Raw genomic sequence first — 20,683 nt, forward strand, 5'->3', positions numbered from 1 at the left:
ATATGTATGTATGTGTGTATGCGTATATATATATATATATATATATATATATATATATATATATATATATATATATATATATATATATATATATATATATATATATATATATAAATATACATGTATGTACTTGCATACGTTATGAACACATCTATCTATCTATCTATCTATCTATCTATCTATCTATCAATCTATCGATCGATCTAGTCGATTATCTCGAGTCTAGTGCTCAGCTCATATGTATTTTATCGCCCTCGAAAAGACGGGCAGAATTTGAAATGTGGACATAAAGCCCAAAGATATTCCACCAAGCATATTGTCCCACATTGTAACGATTATGACAGTTCGCCACATTCATATTTGAAATGATGTAAAAGTTTAATTTACAACACTGCTTAATTCACAACACTAATTTTCTTGGGGGTGACGAATGGTGATGAAGTTTGTCAGCAGAAGTCGTGGCGATATGTCAGCTAACTGCATCAGAGTTCTGAACTCAACATGATTCCACCTGAAAAATTATTTCGTGATGTGTTGCCACTATTTTCGTATTCATTACCCAGGATATCCAACCCGAAGGAAATCCACCAAGGTCCACCGTCAACAACACTGCCACCGCTGCTGCAATCACCAGCAATTACAAGGATCTCTTTGTCTCTGTCACTGTCTGTCTGTCTGTCTGTCTGTATGTCTGTCTGTCTGTCTGTCTGTCTGTCTGTCTGTCTCTCTCTCTCTCTCTCTCTCTCTCTCTCTCTCTCCCCACACTCGCACATATGTCGTAGTCGTCGTCGGAACCAGTCGCATCTAAGTTCAGTACAATCAATGATTCTATGATGCATAAAGCCGACATGGCTCGGACGGCCAAGTCAGGAATGGAAAAGTCTCGGGCATCGATCGCATGGCAGCGCGGATAGTGGTCTTGACTGCCGATAAGTTAAAGCGCACATGCGCGGTATATTTTGAAAAATTAAGCGTGTAAACGCGGGTCGTGTTTCCCTATGACTCGTGTTTACTCGCTTGTTCGTGGTACTCTGCTGAAGAAATTCCCCGAACAAGGTATATTTTTTATCTTGCTAAATAACTTGAAACCATGGTACAGAGTATAGACTGGTAAAAGTTTTTATTTTTCATTCTCTTTCGAAATTATCCCTATTTTTGTGGTATAGAGTTTTTTGCTGCTTTTTCTAGCTGGTCAGATGTCCTATTATAGGCATCTCTGTATTTTAATGAATAATATATATATAGTCTATTGACTAATTTTTATTCTCGCTGGACCACTGGTGGTAAATTAAACTTCTAAAATTTTTTTACTGCCCTATGATTTATTAATGATATTATATATATATACATATAGATACATATATATAGCTTAGGACAATCAGTAAGTTGTCATTATAGTACTCAGAGTTTCAAATGCCGGAGCGAAGAGCTACGATGCATTCTAATCGGCTATTAGTGGCAATAGACTGTTTGAAAGACAGTTGAATAAAAATGAATTTGCTCTAATAGATATAAAAAAGATAAAAGATATAAATACAGGCAACCATGTTCTCACAATACATAGACATATAACCACCTGCGTTCATAACGTCTATATACATATATACTTACACACGCGCACATGCATATATATATATATATATATATATATATATATATAAAGTAACGAATTCTTAGAAATGAATTTCATTGTTTCCAGCGTCGTTGCATGAAAACCTGAAAATAAGCATATTTTTACCTAATGCCGTAAGGTACGCCTGGAAACGTACTGTGTATATCTATGCTTTGCAGACACTTTCCCTCGTTTTACTATTGCTACTGCTTCTGCCATTACTACTACTACTACTACTACTACTACTACTACTGTTGCTGCTACTGCTGCTGCCACTACTGCTGCTGTTATGTATATGTATATATAGTTGTTTGTATGGCAACGTTTCCTTTCTTTCTTTGTAACAAAAAATCTCAACACAGCTGAAAAATTCATTAATGCAAAGCTATTAAAATAAAGATTTATTACAACTTTACAGAGTCGGGGTCAATCGATTCTCCGTTTGTTATCATGCATTATACAAGTTGTTCTAAATTATGAACAAATAAAACATGACACAGCTTTGCTTCAATAAAGTCATTTGTTGAATCAACTATGTTATTTTTAGAGCTTCTATTTTCTGTCATATTTCATTTCATGGTCCGACTATATTATCTAAAATATTATTTACAACATTTACAAAATGTCACTGCAGAATCATTGAATCAATTAAATTGATGCCTTTCAAATCCCGATGGATTTCTATCTTGAACGCTATTTTGACAAGAGGAATTCAATGGTCTTGCATAAAGATAGCTCAATAGAATTGGTTGATGAAAAAATACATTTTAGCAATCACAATGTTTACAATTTTTTTGTGCGCTCAAGTTCATATATATGTATCTATCTCTCTCTCTCTATATATATTTTATCTTTTACTTGTTTCACCATTTTTAACTGCGGCCATGCTGGGTCCTTTCAGTTTTTGTCTATCAAATGCACTCACTCTACTATAGCAGAAAACACTTACCCAAGGTGTCACGCAGTCAGACCAAATCCAAGAGTATATGGTAGCGAAGCGAGGTTCATACCACGTCTCTCTCTCTCTCTCTCTCTCTCTCTCTCTCTCTCTCTGTGTGTATATATATATATATATATTTAATTATATGTATTTATTTTATCCTAATAAATAATAATTCGGATAGAATAAATGGGTTAATAGAAACCAAGGTAGCAAAGATCACAAAATAACTGTGGTGTAATTCCTGTTAGTGAAGCAGAAACTCCTTGATATTTTGGGTATTTGAGTATATATAAAAATTTAAGGAATGGAGTAATGCAGTTATAACATGCGTTTACTCCATTCCTTAAATTTATATATATATATATATATATATATATATATATATATATATATATATATATATATATATATATATATATATATATATATATGTGCGTGTGTGTGTGTGTGTGTGTATTTGTGTCTATGTCTGTCCCCCCGCCGTCGCTTGACAACCGATGTTGGTGTGTTTATGTGCTCCCTAACTCAGTGGATCGGCAAAAGAGACCGTTGTATAAGTACCAAGCTTATAAAGAATAAGTCCTGTGCTTCATTTGTTCGACTAAAAAGCGGTGCTCCAGCATGGCCGCCGCCAAATGACTAAGACAAGTAAAAGAATAAAAGAATATATATATAGTTGTAATACAAAAATGCCCACAGTTTACATAGTTTTAATACATTTTCGATATATTTTAAATGATACAGCATTTTAAATCTATCTATCTATCTATCTATCTGTCTGTCTGTCTGTCTATCTGTCTGTCTGTCTGTCTGTCTACCTTTACGTGTGTGTTTTTGTGAGTAAGTGTGTTTTTTGCCAATGTACGTGTGTGTGTGTGTGTGTGTGTGTGTATGTGTGTGTATGTGTGTGTATGTGTGTGTGTGTGTGTGTATGTGCCAGTCTCACCACTGAAAGGTAGTGTAAGGTTGGTGAGAATCATTGAATCTTAGCAGTTCTACAAGCAGAGTACAAAGAAGACTTTATGAAGAAGATATGCTGGAGTCGCTTCGAGCGATTATACACTTCCAGGAAGCCCTTACAATCGAATGACTGAAAGGACTAAAGAATTAATGAATCGAATGCCTATACACACATATTAATATGCGAACATACATAATACTTACATACATACACACACATATGGATGTATGTGTGTGGTGTATATAGATACATACACACACACTCACCCACACATATATTTATATATAAAACAGATGTCTGAGTATCTGTCTGTCTGTGTGTGTATGGTCGTTATGCATTTCCACATTTTTCAACCGATTTCGCTCAAACGTGACACACGGATAGATTATGCTCCAAGGGTGGTCATGGTCTACTTTATATTTTTCAACCCCCGCCCGCCGTGTATAAACAAGAACCGCGAATAACTGTTCAGAAAGTCAGCATTTTGCCCATAACTTGGTTAATTCGAGCGATTTCCTTCAAATTTGACACATATATTTCTCATGACATTATTTTGCTTAAAATTGTTGCATCAATTGTGAAAAATCCACGAATAACTGCGGAAAAATCCTTTTTTTGCTTATAACTTCCGCAGTTTCCAACCGATTCGTCCCAAATTTGGCAAGAATATTAGCCATGCTTAATTGACTGTTTTAAACTAATGTTTTATCACGTTTATTCGCATTAAATTTGCAATTTACTGGATTAAACTTGGTCTTTTACTTACAACTGCCGTTTACTCACACGCCAAGAATTGTAGGGCAGTTTTAGCTCGCTGATTTGATTTGTGTACCCCCACTCTTCTATCACCTATGGTCACGATGCACCCCACTTCAGCACAAATTTTCTTTAATTACCTTTCATTCATGGTGTGACAACACGGCGTGAGATGCGAGCATGACCTTTGTCACCACCTATTATCACCTACGGCCATGATACCCCACCACCTCTGCCTCTTATTTGATGTGAATGACTGCTTTCACCACGTCCGTAGTGTTTACTCACTTCCCCTCATCCTCATTATCACCGATGATCATAATGCCCCCTTTTCACCACCATTTTCCTTAATGACATTATGCCAATGGTCTGCCAATAAAGAATGAACTGCGAGACTTGACCTTTGATCTATGCGCGTGAACACTATTGATTGTCCACTGTGATGAGCCCGTCTAATTAATTCTTTGACTGAATTTCATTGGTGGAACACTGTCAAATCGTAATTATAGATGCGCTTTTGTGTATATCTGATACGTTCTTCGGCTTACAGGTTAGGCCTACCATTTGACGTACATTAATGCTTTAACTTCGTACTTTCTAATGAGATTTTTCGTTGTCCCCATATTCAATTAAGTTAACTCCCTCATACTGTTGCCGCCTACCAGTTTTTAACTTATGTGTCGTCAAAAAATATTGTATTCAGTGTCTTTGTGTCCACATAGCTAACTCTGTCATTTCTTCCGCCTGTTTTGAATAATACATTTAGTAGGTTCATTTTTTTATACATCGTGCCAAATTTGTTTTTCAGTGTCCCCTTTTGCTAGTTTTTAAAAACTCGCAATTTAAACATAGTCCAATACTACCACTATGCAACCTAAGAAAAGAACTTCTTTGGTCGTAAAACAGAGTCTGCTTCAGCTGCCAAAAGAAGGTGGGTTAATGAGTCGCCGCTGAGAAGTGCAGCGAGACTGTCACAAAATGCCACTCGAAATGCAAATGCTAGAACAATGGAAGCCGAAGAGCAGCCTAAGGAGAAATGCATTCTTAACTGCTGCTGCACGCGCTGCTGAGAGTGAAGAACAGCGCAGAAGTCGCTAAAGGAAAAATACTGCCTCCACTTCTACTCTTCCAGCTGGAGAGTGTGGTGAACAGCGTGCAAAACGCGAAAAGAAAGATGCTACGTCAACCGCCTCTGCACGAGCGTCAGAGGCTCCACACACAAGCCTTAATGGAATAGACACCAATGCGTACCGAAGTTATAACAGCCGAGGTATTTCTAGGACCAATAGCTCTCGATGGTCACTAAAAAGCCTTCCACTATGTCCCTTCCGGTAATATGCCATTTTGCCTGATTTCCAAATAGATGGCATGTCTGTCATCTGCCACTTCTGCAGCGCAAAAAAGTGCCCAGGGAAGTCTTCAGGGTTGCGCTGCCGGATGGTAAAGTCCAACGGCCTCCTCCGAAGGATCCACCGCCCCCATTTAATTCTTTAATGACAAATTCAACATTGGAGTCTGAACTTTTTCTAGGCCACCTTAGTAGATACAATTTAGCATTTCAAATTACTTCCTTTGGAGCCACAACTATCCGAGAGGGCCTCTTTATGCCAATATGTAAAGTCCAAGCACAAATTTACCACAAAATCAGATAGTTTCTGCCAATGTCAAGCGGTGAGTTGCAGTTCCTACAACTCTACATCGTCGGCGATTACATCGACTAAGCAGAAAGGCGTGCTTTAATTTCACCTGGCAAAGAATTAGGCATCTAGCTGAAAATTCAAAAGATATTGCACGAAGACAACGCATTGGAAACCGCTTCAGCGCCAAACTTTGCTGTAGTCATCGAGACTGAAAAGATGCCATCCGGCTCCCATGCAGGCAGCTTTAATGCACTCATATGCAATGAAATTGCTGTGATTCTTCATGGAGAACCCTACAACAAACGGGAATTATCCTTCAATGTAGGGACACGGCCCTGCAAATGTCCTACGACGCAATGCAATGCCCCCTCTTTTTTTCAGATGGCGCTAATGGATGACATTTCAGTATTATTTTGTGCGACCGCAACAAAACTGTCTCCTGCAAGCAATTCTCCGCTTATCGTCTTATGGTACGTAATGGCTGTTTCAGTCACCTCCGCCGTGCAAGAAATCTTTTCATAAATTTTCTGTGGTCATGTGCGCGAAAATGTAGTCCGAAAGATGGTGCTACATTAAGCAAAACCAAAAGCGCTTGCGTCCGGAGAGCTACATTCACCTTCACCTGCTCTATTATAACTCTTCTTCGTTTTTTACATTCTCAGCAAATAAGGGATTTCAAGCAGAGACACTTGACGTCATTGAGTCTTTGGCGAAGGCAGATGGCAGTGTGCCCGTCCACAGAAGGTTGCAGGTTTACGGAAATGACGCCATTAGCAATTGCACCATACACACACGCACGCACGCACGCACACACACACACACATACACACACACACACACACACACACACACACACACACACACACACACACACACACATTTGTATGGATCGCTTATGCCGATGTATATTTGTAAAGAGTGTAGAAATCGGATGATGTCATTGTTCGAAAGAAGATCTTTGTGATATTTCCCCTCTGCTTGAGTTTATTGGCCTTCATCACTCATGCAATTAGCAATGCCATAAACATTTTGGCTTAGGGTCTTTGACTGGGCATAAACTACAGCACAACAACTTCTATTTTGCCATTGAATCCAAGTTAATCCGGTGAATTTGTCAGTAGCCTGTATTTGATAATGAAAATATCTTCCACTAATATCTACCGATTTACGTATTATTCTTTATGTATACACACACACACACACACACACACACACACACACACACACACACACACATACACACACACACACACACACACGCGCATACACACACAGGGGTTTGATGAATGCCAATAGGCATGAAAGTATATACTAGCCTTTATATATTTAATTCACTATATTTAATACTCAACATTTCATATATTCAATAAGACATTCAATACTTCATTTCATTTTACTATTTATATTATATTATATATTCCATATTCTATATCCCACATTAATTTCATAAGAATATAGATAAAACATAAAAAAAAACAGAGTTGGAACTCTTTTAAATAATATATATATATATATATATATATATATATATATATATATATATATATATATACATACACACACACACACACACACACACACACACACACACACACACACACACACACACACACACACACACATATATATATATATATATATATATATATATATATATATATACCCTTCAAATAGGCGGAACCACAACTTTGTCATCAATATCGGAGCAATTTATTATTCTTTTCTCTTAACTCCCGATTTCCTTCTTTCTGTAATACTTTTGGTACTCAATTAAAGTTAACTGACTTTGGTCTCGCAAAAGCTAATTTCTTGGGAATACCATGCGTAGTTGTGAATTTGTCGGAAGGTGCGAAACTGTAGGAACTAAAATACGTGTGTTATTGTTTTCGGATTCGGGATACCTGTAATTTTGGGCTAGAATACTGTTTTCACGACGACGACGATGACGACGACGACGACGACGATGACGACGACGACGACCACCACCACCACCACCACCAACAACACAACCACTACCACCACCACCGCCACCACCACCACCACCACAACCATCATCATCATCTTCACCACCATTAACATCACTAACACCGTAACCACTACCACTACCACTACCATCTACCACTACCACCTCCACCACCACCACCACCACCACCACCACCATCGTCATCATCATCATCAGCAGCATCATCAACAATATCTACAAGAGCATCATCGTTATTTTTATGGTGCATCTTTTCTTGCCATTTACTTCTTCAGTATTTTCCATGTTTTCCATAGACGCATGTCTCATTTCTAAAGTGTTTGCTTTTTATATCTTTCTTTCAAAGATAACACTTCTAAAGAACACGCGGAACGTCAGTTTGTGTTGAACCCTGTCAACTTAACAGATTATCTATGTTTTGTTCTGTCCTATATTCTTGTTCACTGTCAGTTGGTAATGACAAGAAAATAGAACTAGTGAGTGAAGGGTTCAAGAAACAGCTTGAAATAGAAAGATGCATTTGCCATTCCTTTTCATTCTTCTATCATACAACTTGACACATATTCTTGGTTTCTAAATTAATTGTATGGTTTCTGCAACACACAACCTTTGTTCGTTCTCATGTAAAATATAAGATAAAGCAAACAATAAAAGTAAAGTGCTGAAAACACTATAAACACAAAATGAGTTTAGTTCTTTATTGCAAGTTGAAAAGTCTGTCCTCACTTCCATAATTCAACTGCTGCGTATTCATACATCAATGAGTTATTCTACATTATGCAATGTATGCAGTGCTTACTAAAATTTGTTGCTGAAAGTGTCTGGGTAATTGTTACAATTTAATGGCACATACAAAATGAAAACAAATTACTCTTTTACATTTAACTGTCTTCTGTGAATGGTGTTTGTTTTGACAGTGTAAAATGAATTGCAAACGTATAGAATCTTAACAAAATAGAACAATAGAACTTAGTCTTTCGAATGATTAATTACAGCGTCTTCGGGCTAAATTTGACAGCTAGCATAAAAGGGAAAGAAAATATAACATCCTACCAAAAAATAAAGGTATTTAAAAAAACTAAAACAAACTGTATCAACAAGATTATTGCTGGCAGATAAGAGTTTACTCAAAATAGCCGACGTTAGCTTATACCACGGGTTCAAGATGGCTCCAGAAGCTGGAGCATGCCATTCTCATTGTATCCCTGATAAGATCTTCGAACGTTTCTTTGTTCTTGGCTAGCAGCTTGGCCTTGGTGGGGCAAGCAGAGCAGTTGATATCTTTCTCAACGGCACTCCAGTCAAGGTAATCCATCGGATAACAATCGAGGGTATTAAGAGGCCAACAATTGAGGCTGGTGAAGTCGTAGTCATTCTCCGAAAATCATTTCTAGTGTTCTGTAGTGAATAATAGAGATCCGAATGTGTTGCCTCATATATGACCTTCCAGCAGCAACTTTCTCAAGCCAGAGATTTACCACGGTTTTCAACAGCTTCACATAGTCGTGTGAATTGAGCCTAAGTCCCTGTTAAAACAAGCTGGCGGCATGACGCCACCCTCACTGCAGACACAATTAAAAACCATTCCTGTTTGAGGCATCTTGGTTTTACGATGTAGATGTCACGTCTTACAATCATTACAGTTTTCACAGAACATTGAGCAACAGTCATGATGTCAGCATTTCGACACCCGGCGCGAATCATTATGATACAGTAAATCTTTTCCAGTATTCAGATGACTTCGAGTCTTCCATGTCAGCTAACTTCTTCTCAGCTACAAGTTTAATTAGAAAATTGCTATTTTTACATCTCACAACGTGAGATATTCAGCACCAGTACTTTGTAGTAAAGATTGTTTGTCAACATAACATGGCAGTACTGGTTTAGGACGGATGTTGCTGCAATTTAGCCCCGGGAGACATCGTATCCAGCTGGCTATACGACATGATCTGTGTCCTTATATTTTCGGACAAGGGAATCTAGCACCCCCACTCAATTCGAATATATAAAGACATAGATCGTGTCCTCACTTCTCCTGGGGCTAAATTACAGCAACATTCCTCCTAAACCAGGACTGCCATGTTATGTTGGCAAACTATCTTTACTACAAGTTTAAAGTTTATACTATTTAATGCCGTTGACAGCTCCTCATTGCATGAAATCGTTCCTCAAAATTCATCAAATGATATCCGAACAACCTGTATTTGACTTAGATTTTACTGCTCAGTACTTATCTGGTCCTACACAACAACGAAACCAGTAATATCATCAGCAAGAAATAGAAATAAATGAAGATGTATGCAGCTGGACTACGTGCGTGAAAAAGTAGACCTATCTCCCTAGAATGATAATTTACTGCCTCAAAAATAGAACCCATTAGATAGTGAATTCCAGAGAACATCAAGAATGAAAACAAAAAACAAAGAATGTGAATGGTAATAGTTGGAAAGCCTTTGATAATGTCTCTTCTATCAGATTGAACCTGCGGATAAAGAAGAAAGGTCAATATGAAACAAATCAACGAAATACTCTGTATGTGGTTATAAACATGGGAAACTCCATCTGTAACATCGTATTGTCAAATGGTGTACAAATGGTGTACAAATGGTACAAGATGTATTTAATGCAGGAGTATAGTAAAAATTAGGTGGACCAATATCAAATCAGACTTATAAGCCCACATTTTGAATAAAGAAATACTATTGGCTGCGCTGATACCATTAAATCATGGAAACATATTAAAAATAAATAAAAGCCTAACAGGAAGCTAAGATCTTGATATTATCCTGAAGCGAATTTTGCTACAGAATTTGAACTCCTAAAGTATATAGAAATTGTTAAATCGAAACAGATATTTACTATTATCTATTCTCTCTCTCCGTCACCACTCTCCATCTTTCTCTCTCCTTCTTTCTCTCTATCTTCCTCTTTCTCTATCTCCCTCTTTCTCTCTCTCTCTTTCTTTCTCTAGTTCTTCCACTATTATTCCGTTTAACGTTTTGTGATATTGATCTTCTTATTGATATTATTACAGTTGTGATTGTCACCAGTATTTGGTGTGAGCAAATCGGGTTGTCTGAATGTTTAGTAAAATCCTTAACTACTATTATGGTGTTTATGTAAAGAAAGTTTGTTTTTATGGTTGGTTCCATGTAGACGTACGTATACAAGTACTCACACAAATGCATACATATATATATACACACACTCAATTACGTGTATATATATATATATATATATATATATATATATATATATATATATATATATATATATATATATATATATATATATATATATATATATATATATATATATATATATAGATAGATATATGCACACATATATTTACATAGGCATATATATCGAAATATGTATACACACATACGCACACACAAAGACACTCACACACACACACACACACACACACACACACACACACACACACACACCACACAACACGCATACACAAACATACCTATAAGTATATATATATATATATATAAATATATATATATATATATATACGCACACACAAACTTAGATAATACTTACATACATTAATACATTTCCTCTTCGCCAGTTAACAACAATGTGATCACGCTTAACTATAGCTATTTTGAAAAATCCTATGAATAAAAATTATATCTAAACGCATAACGAAGCATAGGTAGGCACAGAAAAACTTAAGAACTTGCATGATCATTATGAAGGAAGCCTAACCAAAAACTAATACAAACACGAAGTAAACAAACCACTCTCACTAAGGCAGCTTCGCTTGTTTATGACTGAACTTCCCAGACTTATTGATCACATTAGTAACAACAGATTTGCTAGAAACCTCAATCGACACGTCTACATAATTTTATTAACATCCTTAGTATTTCTGCTAACTTCCAAATCCTTAAGATAGATTTGATATAATAAACACAAAAATAACAAAAACAAAGCAATAATCTGGAACAAGATATCAACGTATGTACAACAGCTATTTGTGTCTATATTTTATTTCTTTCATTTCCAGATATCGCTAATATAATCAGACTCATATGACACACACCCACACCCAATTATACACTGATACGTTTGAGTATGTGCGGGTGCATTTGTTTCATTTGATATATATATATATATATATATATATATATATATATATATATATATGTTTGTGTTTGTGTTTGAATGTATGTATGTATGTATACATAAAGCAACATATCGATATTAAGACAGTAGAAAGTTGTGGCATCGTTGCGCCAGCTGTTAATCGTATAGCCGTGCTAACACATGAACAGAGATGTTAGTCTATACACTACAACATGTGCATAAACACACACACATACCTCACACACACTTATATATAGAGGCACATGATTTTTTTTATGTAAATGAGTAAATTTCTGCTACGTCAACAGTTGCGCTGAGAAAGAAAACATCATCTACGTGCATTGAACAAAGAATAGGGTTGAAGGATGTGCTTCGGCATATGGAAAACAGGGAATAAAGTATTCACTGATTTTGCAGAATCTTTCCGTGCTCTAGAAAATTCTGTGTAAGCAATTGATACGACATTAGATTGAAATGACCATCTCTCTATCACACGGAATTTAAGCTCTGCATTTGTCGAGGCCGTTCGTGTGTAAGTTTTAACCTCACCGCAAACATTGAGTGCATTTGCCTTTTGTTTATATCTATCTATCTATCTATCTATCTATCTATCTATCTATCTATCTATCTATCTATCTATCTATCTATCTATCTATCTATCTCTGATCTGGACGGATGCTAGTCACATCGGCTCGCAAGTAAGTTGGCCTTTTATATGTCAAAACTTTTGCAGTTTTAAACTATTTTTTGTGGAAGAGGTGTATAAGTCTATACACTTCGACCCTATTGGGTTTTTGTAATAGGAAGTGGCTCCTTCTGGAGTTTATTTCCAAAAGTTTTTGATTTTTCTCCGGCTTATTTGCCATATTTCGTAAAAGAAATATGGCTAGGCCTTCACACGTGGTCGATTTGCCTCTAACAGCAGGCAAGGAGACTGACCAACAAGTCGTTCCGCATGAACGAACACAAGACGTAGAGACCAGGAATGCTGCGTTTACTACTACTGCCTTCACCACCTCCACTACCACCATTACGACCGCCACCAACGACAACAAAACCAAAACCACTACTGCCACCGTCATCGCAGCCACCACTACCACCAAGAACAACAATAACAAAAAGAACAACAACAACTCCACTCCTCTTTTGTTCCTTTCACCACAGACAACGGAAGGAGAGAAAGAGAAGAGCATGATGGCCAAACAATTTGCTCAAATACGCCTGAACGCCGAAGAAAATTATGAAAAAAATTTCCCGCCACTTCGTAACTCATATGAAGGTCAGAGGAGTACACAAGAAGAAGGTCACCCATCTGCCACAACAACAACACCTGCCAGCATCACAACCGCCAACAACAACGCTAATACAGCAACAGTCACCTCTGCCATCAACACCAGCACCACCACCAACAACAACAATAACAAGATCAAAACAAACTTCGCCGAGGCGATAAAGGAAAAAACGACGGTAGTATCTTTTACTGCACAGCAGATAAAAGATACAAAGGCTTTACTTACGAAAGAAAATGACGAGGTGCGGATCAACATACCACAAGACATTTTAGAAGACACAAACAAAAAGACCATTATTTATCAAATTTTAAACTCAAAAACAAAAAAACCAGAAAAAGCAAGCACGGAAAAGATCGAGAAATGCTTGAGATCTGTATGGCAATATAAGGATTATGTAACTTGGTGGCATAAATTTGCCCATGTGCAAGTTATTTTTCAAAGTGAAGAGTTAGCGAAACGATTCTCAACGCTAACTCTTAAGACAGAAGAGTTAACAATGATACCGAGTTACCTTGGTCAGAGGGTAACAAGGGTTATCATAAAAAATATTCCTCCCACGGTAGACACACTATGGATAACATCAGCCGTATGTGTCGATATGGAGGAAGTTGATATATTGCAAATTAATGTTTCTGAAAAGCAACAGTGGGTGGGTAAAAAAATGGAGATCCTTCTCCATATTACCCAGGAGTCACTAAATAAAATACCCACCTACATAAAGTTACCATCAACGCAAAGGCTGTATGTAGTGGTGGAAGGCAGACGACCACGCTGTTACATATGTGGCAGTGAAGCTCACTTCCAAAAGGACTGCAATTCTGCCGCGAAACAACAGCAACAACAACAACAACAGCCACGGGAAAACCAAAAACCCAAAACACCAGCATTATTACCCACACCACCGTATGCACAACTGATCAAGCAGCTATATGCGAAAACGAAAGAACGGCAACAACGAACAAACCAACCCAACCAAACAACACCACCACCTGAGTCAAAAACAGAAACAACACCACCAACAACAACTAAAGACAGACCAACACCAACACCAAGAACAACAACCAAGAAGACAACCACTGAGAACGAAGAAAAGACCAATACTACTCCCAATTCCCCAACAACACACACACCACACACACCACACACCACAACACCATCGACAAACACACAAATAGAACCAAATGCTTTGCCTTTACCCCCTTCTGATTCGTCAGACATTTCGTCTAACGATGAAAGTTCTACAGAATGGCAAATAGCCACAGGAAGTAAAAGAAAAAGATCAAAAACAACCCCAAAATTAAATGCATGCAAAGCAGGGAAATATGTAACCGCTGAAAGCCCCTTGCACAAACAAACCAGCACCAACATCACAAAAACACACACAATGCTATCAGCGATAGACACAACAAACACAAAATTAATGGACTACATCATATCGCAAACAAACATTTCTGAAGATAATTATAAGCTGAACAATCATCCACGCACTACACCACCGAAACACATCAAAATAGTTCACATCACACAAACGCAGCACCACACACTCAAAACCCTCTTTCCAAATGCGGTTGGGGGGTTCCAAAAATATTTATCAAAGAAACTCTTCAAAAACCTCATCCAAGATACTTCAAAAGAAGAGGAAGCTAAAACTTTCGAAACGAGTAAGTAACCTTCTCTCTTGTCTCTTTTACTGTCGTGTATGAAACACAAATTTCGACTTCAACTATGCTTAAATTAGGTTGTGTAAATGTACGTGGCTTGGCGTCAGCTTGGAAGCAAGGTTACCTTCTAAATGACATCAAGTCACAGAACATAGAAATCATGGCTATCAGTGAAACCAGACTCAGTAACCCGCGGGCCCTCAAGTCCATGTTTGGTGGACATTTCGACATTTATTTTTCTCCCTGTCTGCCAAACATGGGTGGTGGTGGTACCGCGGTGCTTTTTCGGAAGAGTCTGAACCTAAAAGTAAGGTCAATATTCCTAGACCCGGAGGGTAGGCTGGTTGTCTTGGACGTCGATAGCACAAACGGGTGTGCTTTCCGTCTGGTGGCAGTGTATGCACCGTCCTTAACGGGTCGGGCGGATTTCCTTAGACGTCTAGAGGTTTTCCTGGGAACGTCACGACCTTTACTGTTAGTAGGGGACTGGAACGCTACCTTGGACACGCATATAGACTATGTGGGAGTGGATAGGAGTAGAAGGGGATGTAAGTGCCTCAAAGACCTGCTCAGACGTTTCCATTTGTCTGACAGGTTCCGACTCGACCATCCGAACGTGCCAACGTGGACTTGGACAAACCGCGTCGGATCGTCGAGATCGTATCTAGATAGAGTTCTATGTAGGACAGCGGATAGAGATAGTGTAGGATGTCCACAATTTAAAATAGTCAGCTACACAGATCACAAGTTTGTGACGTGTACGCTCGACTTAGATAAGACACATAGGCAGGGTCCCGGTTACTGGAAACTGAACGCTTCGCTCTTAGCGCGGCAGGTTTACAGGAACCGGATTAGCGAATTAATTAAGAGGGCGTTAACAGGAGCCATCGTTAACAACCGCTGGTGGTTTGCCCTGAAAATGGCAATCAAATCGGAATCTATTAGGTTTAGTAAAGAACTAGCGATAGATCGAAATAGAGTAGAGGGAGACTTAGTTAAGAAACTAGAAGAGGCACTTACAACTGGCAGCGCAACCAACGTTTTGGCTGCGAGGATGGCCCTCGACCAACACCTCAACGCCAAACACGAAGGTTGCGTCGTCAGAGCTAAAATGCTTGCCTTAAGGAACGAAGGGATCGAAGCTGCGCGAGAAGCCCGGGTGGCGGAGGCGCAACGCGGTAACAGAGCCACCATTCGGTCTCTAATCGATGAACAGGGATGTAGTCTGCTCGAACCCGAAAGGATGTGTGGGGCCTTTCAACAGCACTTTGCTCGACTGTTCGGTGCGAGCGGTGAGTCGGAACGCAGGATGGACTTCACTGCTTACCTGACCGGCCTGCCGCGGCTCTCGGCGGGAGAGGCAGAGTGTTGTGAGGGTCCCATCACAGCTGCTGAAGTAAGGGATGCTATGGCGGGCTGCGCGAGGGATAAGTCACCTGGATTGGATGGTCTACCCTACGAGCTGTATTGTCAAATGCCAGACTTGTTTGGCGACCTCTTGGCATCAGTCTACTGCAACTGGCAACAAAACGGGAGAATTCCCGGTTTCGTGAGCCGAGGTGCAGTGACATTACTGAAGAAAGACCCAAACAAGGGGAATTTTATAGATAATTTCAGGCCCATCACTCTGCTCAACGCAGACTTGAAAATTTTGGCCAAAGTAATAGCCGAGAGGTTGGCGCTTGTCATCGATAAACTGGTCGACAGGGCGCAAACATGCGCCGTGCCGGGCAGAAGTATCCATGACAACCTCCACCTCATGCGCTACATCATGGACAGGGTAGTTAAGGATCCTGGCATGGGTGGGGCGCTGATCAATTTAGATCAATCTAAAGCCTTCGATAGGGTCGACCATCGATACCTAGCGGCCGTCCTCAGGGCAGCTGGCTTTGGTCCCGTCTTCCGCGGTTGGATCGCTGCCTTGTACAGCGGCATCCGATCGGTAATACGGGTAAACGGTCACCTGTCAAAACCGTTCGACATCACGCGTTCGGTCCGTCAGGGATGTCCCTTGTCGGCGCTTCTGTATGTATTGACGATCGAACCACTACTGCGGAAGCTGGCGACACTGAGGGGTATCCCACGAGAGCTGGGTTGCGGGACGAGCGTGTCTGCATATGCGGACGATGTCACCGTCATAGTGTCGAGCGAAAAGCACGTCGAGATGCTAGGCGAGACACTTAAAGAATACGAAACGGTGACAGGAGCAAAAATTAACCCGGAAAAGTCAGTGGGTTTGTTACTCGGCACCTGGAGAAGCAAGCCCATACCGTCCAACAGTGACTCCGTAGTGGGACGCTGGATGGACGGACCGGTTAAACTGCTCGGGGTCTGGTTCAGTCCGGACCTCCAAATGGATAAGAACTGGGACGAGATCACCAGTAGAGTGATCAAACTCAGCCAAACATGGGCTGAGAGAAAGTTATCTCTAAAAGGCCGGGCGGAGGTGGCTAATGTGTATATCGCATCAGTCATCGATTACCGCCTGACCGTCGTGCCTTGTCCCGATGCCACCATCACGAAACTAGAACGCATACTTTTCCGCTTTCTGTGGAAGGGTGGCGTTCCGATGGTGAGGCGATCCATTTGCTGTCAACAACCGTTACGTGGAGGACTAGGGATGCCGTGGTTAATGATGCGCAGACATGCGCTGAGACTGCGGCATCTCTGGAACTTCATTGACGACGGTGAACAGGTGTGGGCGCCGTTTGTGAGGCACGCCTTCCCGCAGCTCGTCTCACTCACCGAACTGCAAACATGGATCAGGAAGAGACCGAAACTGGGCGAATGGCACCGCGAGTGTCGCCAAGCTCTACAACAGCTCTGCCGTCCGGGATCAAACTTGTGCAACTTCCAAACGACCAATGCGTTCTATAGAGGACTAGTGGAGGGGAGGTCTGACGACACTCTCGGGGCAAACCTGGGTGTCGACGAGAAATTCTTAACCCGCCTTTTCAAGACGACGTTCGGGCCGGGGCCAATGGATAATTTCCAGAGATCCCTGGCTTGGCAATGCTATCGAGACGCACTACCAGTTCGAGAGAAGATCTACAGACACGGTTCGAAAACCACCGGACCGACCTGCCCGAGATGCGGTCAGAGCGACGAAACCGTTCTGCACGCACTCGTGCAGTGTCCAGATATTTCAGAGCTGTGGACCTTCGTCGAACGGCTGTTGTCGCGTGTGGGACGAGCCCACTTATCAGCCGAGTCTATCGTGAATATTGTTCCGCCACCTTCCTTTAAACGGGAAGGAAAAACGGTTTTTGTAACACTGATAGCTATGGCAAAAGAATGCGTGTGGTGGACGCGTTTGAAAGGTCTACAAACAAACACTTTCCTCTCTGGTCAGTCCCTCGTCAACTTTTTCAAGTACCACTTGAAAAGGAGGATGAGGATAGAGAGGAAAGTGTTGTCGAATGAAAGTTTCAATAAAAAATGGGTAAATGTGGCAAGAATGGTAAGAATGAAAGACGACACCATTTTAAGCATAGACTTGTAACAAAAAGAGACAAAAAGAGAGAAGGTACTTACTTTCATGTACCTTTAAAAAAAAAAGCCTGAGGTGACCGTGGTCTTTTCCGTAGGCTTTTCTCTCCACGGATAAACCTAATCTGTTCCCCGTTTTTTACATCGACTGTGATACACGATCCCTATTGATCGCCCCCTCCCACGTTTTTTTTTTTTTTTTTTTTTTTTCTTCCCGCGATCCCTTTTGATCCAAATTATCCCCCCCCCAAAAGCTCTACTTTGTAATTTGTCCATTTTCTGTATTTAGCCCTGTGTGGCTATAATAAAAAGATATCTATCTATCTGTCTATCTATCTATCTATCTATCTATCTATCTATCTATCTATCTATCTATCTTACACGATCCCTATTGATCGGCCTCTTTTTTTTAATGTTTATTTTTTTTCCGATCCCTTTTGATCGAACTCCCCCTTTTTCCCTTCCTACGATCCCTTTTGATCGACACCACCTTTTTTTTTCCTTCCCCCTCCCAAAAAGAAAAGCTCTACATTGTATTTGTCCCATCTTCGTTGAGCCCTGTGTGGTTAATAAAAGAAATGTATCTATCTATCTATCTATCTATCTATCTATCTATCTATCTATCTATCTACCTACCTACCTACCTACCTACCTACCTATCTATCTATCTATCTATCTATCTATCTATCTATCTATCTATCTCTATGGACGGACGGTAGACGTGTCGGCTCTGTAAGTTTTGCCTTTTTCATGTTTTAAAAAGTTTGTTTGTAAAATTTATTTTATATATAAAGTTGTATAACAACTTGTAGACTCTCTGGTGCAAGTTTTTTGCGACGGAAATCTGCCCTGTGTGGCACGTTTCCAGGATATAAAAACCAATCTCGGCTTTCTAGCCATTTTTTTTTGAGACGATGGCGTCTTGTAGCCATGAAAATTTTTGTGAAACGAACGCTGCAGTCTGCAGTGTTTCGTTCGAAAACGAATTTCCTAGTCTTCCTTCCTCACAGTTAAAGGAGAGAATGGAGAAAAAGAAAGACTCTGCTGCTACAGCAGTCTTGCCTGCCAACGTAACCAGTGACAACAACAACAACAACAACAACAACAACAACAACAACAACAACAACAACAACAACAACAACAGCAGCAGCAGCAGCAGCAGCAGCAGCAGCAACAACAACAACAAGGACACAAATGTCCTTGCTAACAAAACCACTGTCCTCACCACTGATACCACCACTACCACCACCACAACGAACTTTGGCGAGGCTTTGAAGCCTAGGAAAAGAATTTTGAATATATCGAAAGAGAAATTACTTGCATGCAAAAGCATGCTAAGTAAAAAGGACGTTACAGTCCATCTTCAAACGCCCGCGGACTTTAAGATAAACATCGAAAAAAAAACTATCATCTACAGAACCATTAATTTAAAGACAAAGACAGTGGAAAAATTCACCCAAGAAAATGTTGAGAGATGCTTAAAGCCGATTTGGTCTTAGAAGACTTACATAACGAGAGGTTTGAAATTCGGAACGATAGAAGTAAGACTAGACAGCGAGCAGCGAGCGAAGGACCTCTCCACTAAGTCATTACAGCATGAGAACCTGCTCATGATCCCTACGTACCTTGGTCGTAGGGTTACGAAAATAAAAATTTCGAATGTGCCTCCTGAAATTGAGGAAGAATGGCTAGTATCTGCCATATGTCTAGGCATAGAGGAGGAGATAAACATACTAGAAGCATCTGCCGTTTGCAATCAAAACTGGATTGGCCAGGAATTTCAACTCCTGGTACAAATTGATCCAGCAAACTGGGAAAAAATTCCACATAGAATCCAATTAACTGAGGATTCAATTTTTCATGTTTTCGTCGAAGGCAGAAGGCCAGTTTGCTACGTTTGTAGTAGCAAAACTCACCTTCAAAAAACATGCCCAGTAGCCCAGAAGAAAAGGCAACAACAACGGCAACAATACAAAGAAAAACAACAACAACAACAGAAGCAACTACCAAATACCCCCAACAGAAAAACCTTACTACCAACACCACCAGCAACACAAAAAACAACAACAGAAATATCAGCAATAACCACAACAGAAAAGACAACAGAAACTGCAAAAACAGAAGAAAAAAAAGAAAATTCCAAGACTGCCTCTCCCTCCCCCATATCACATACACCACACATAAATAACAAGCAGCCAACATCAATAAAAACAGCAACACAAACATTCACAGAAACACACACAG

Source organism: Octopus bimaculoides, chromosome 7 (genome assembly GCF_046866305.1).
Source record: "Octopus bimaculoides isolate indiv1 chromosome 7, ASM4686630v1, whole genome shotgun sequence".
NCBI lineage: Eukaryota > Metazoa > Mollusca > Cephalopoda > Octopoda > Octopodidae > Octopus > Octopus bimaculoides.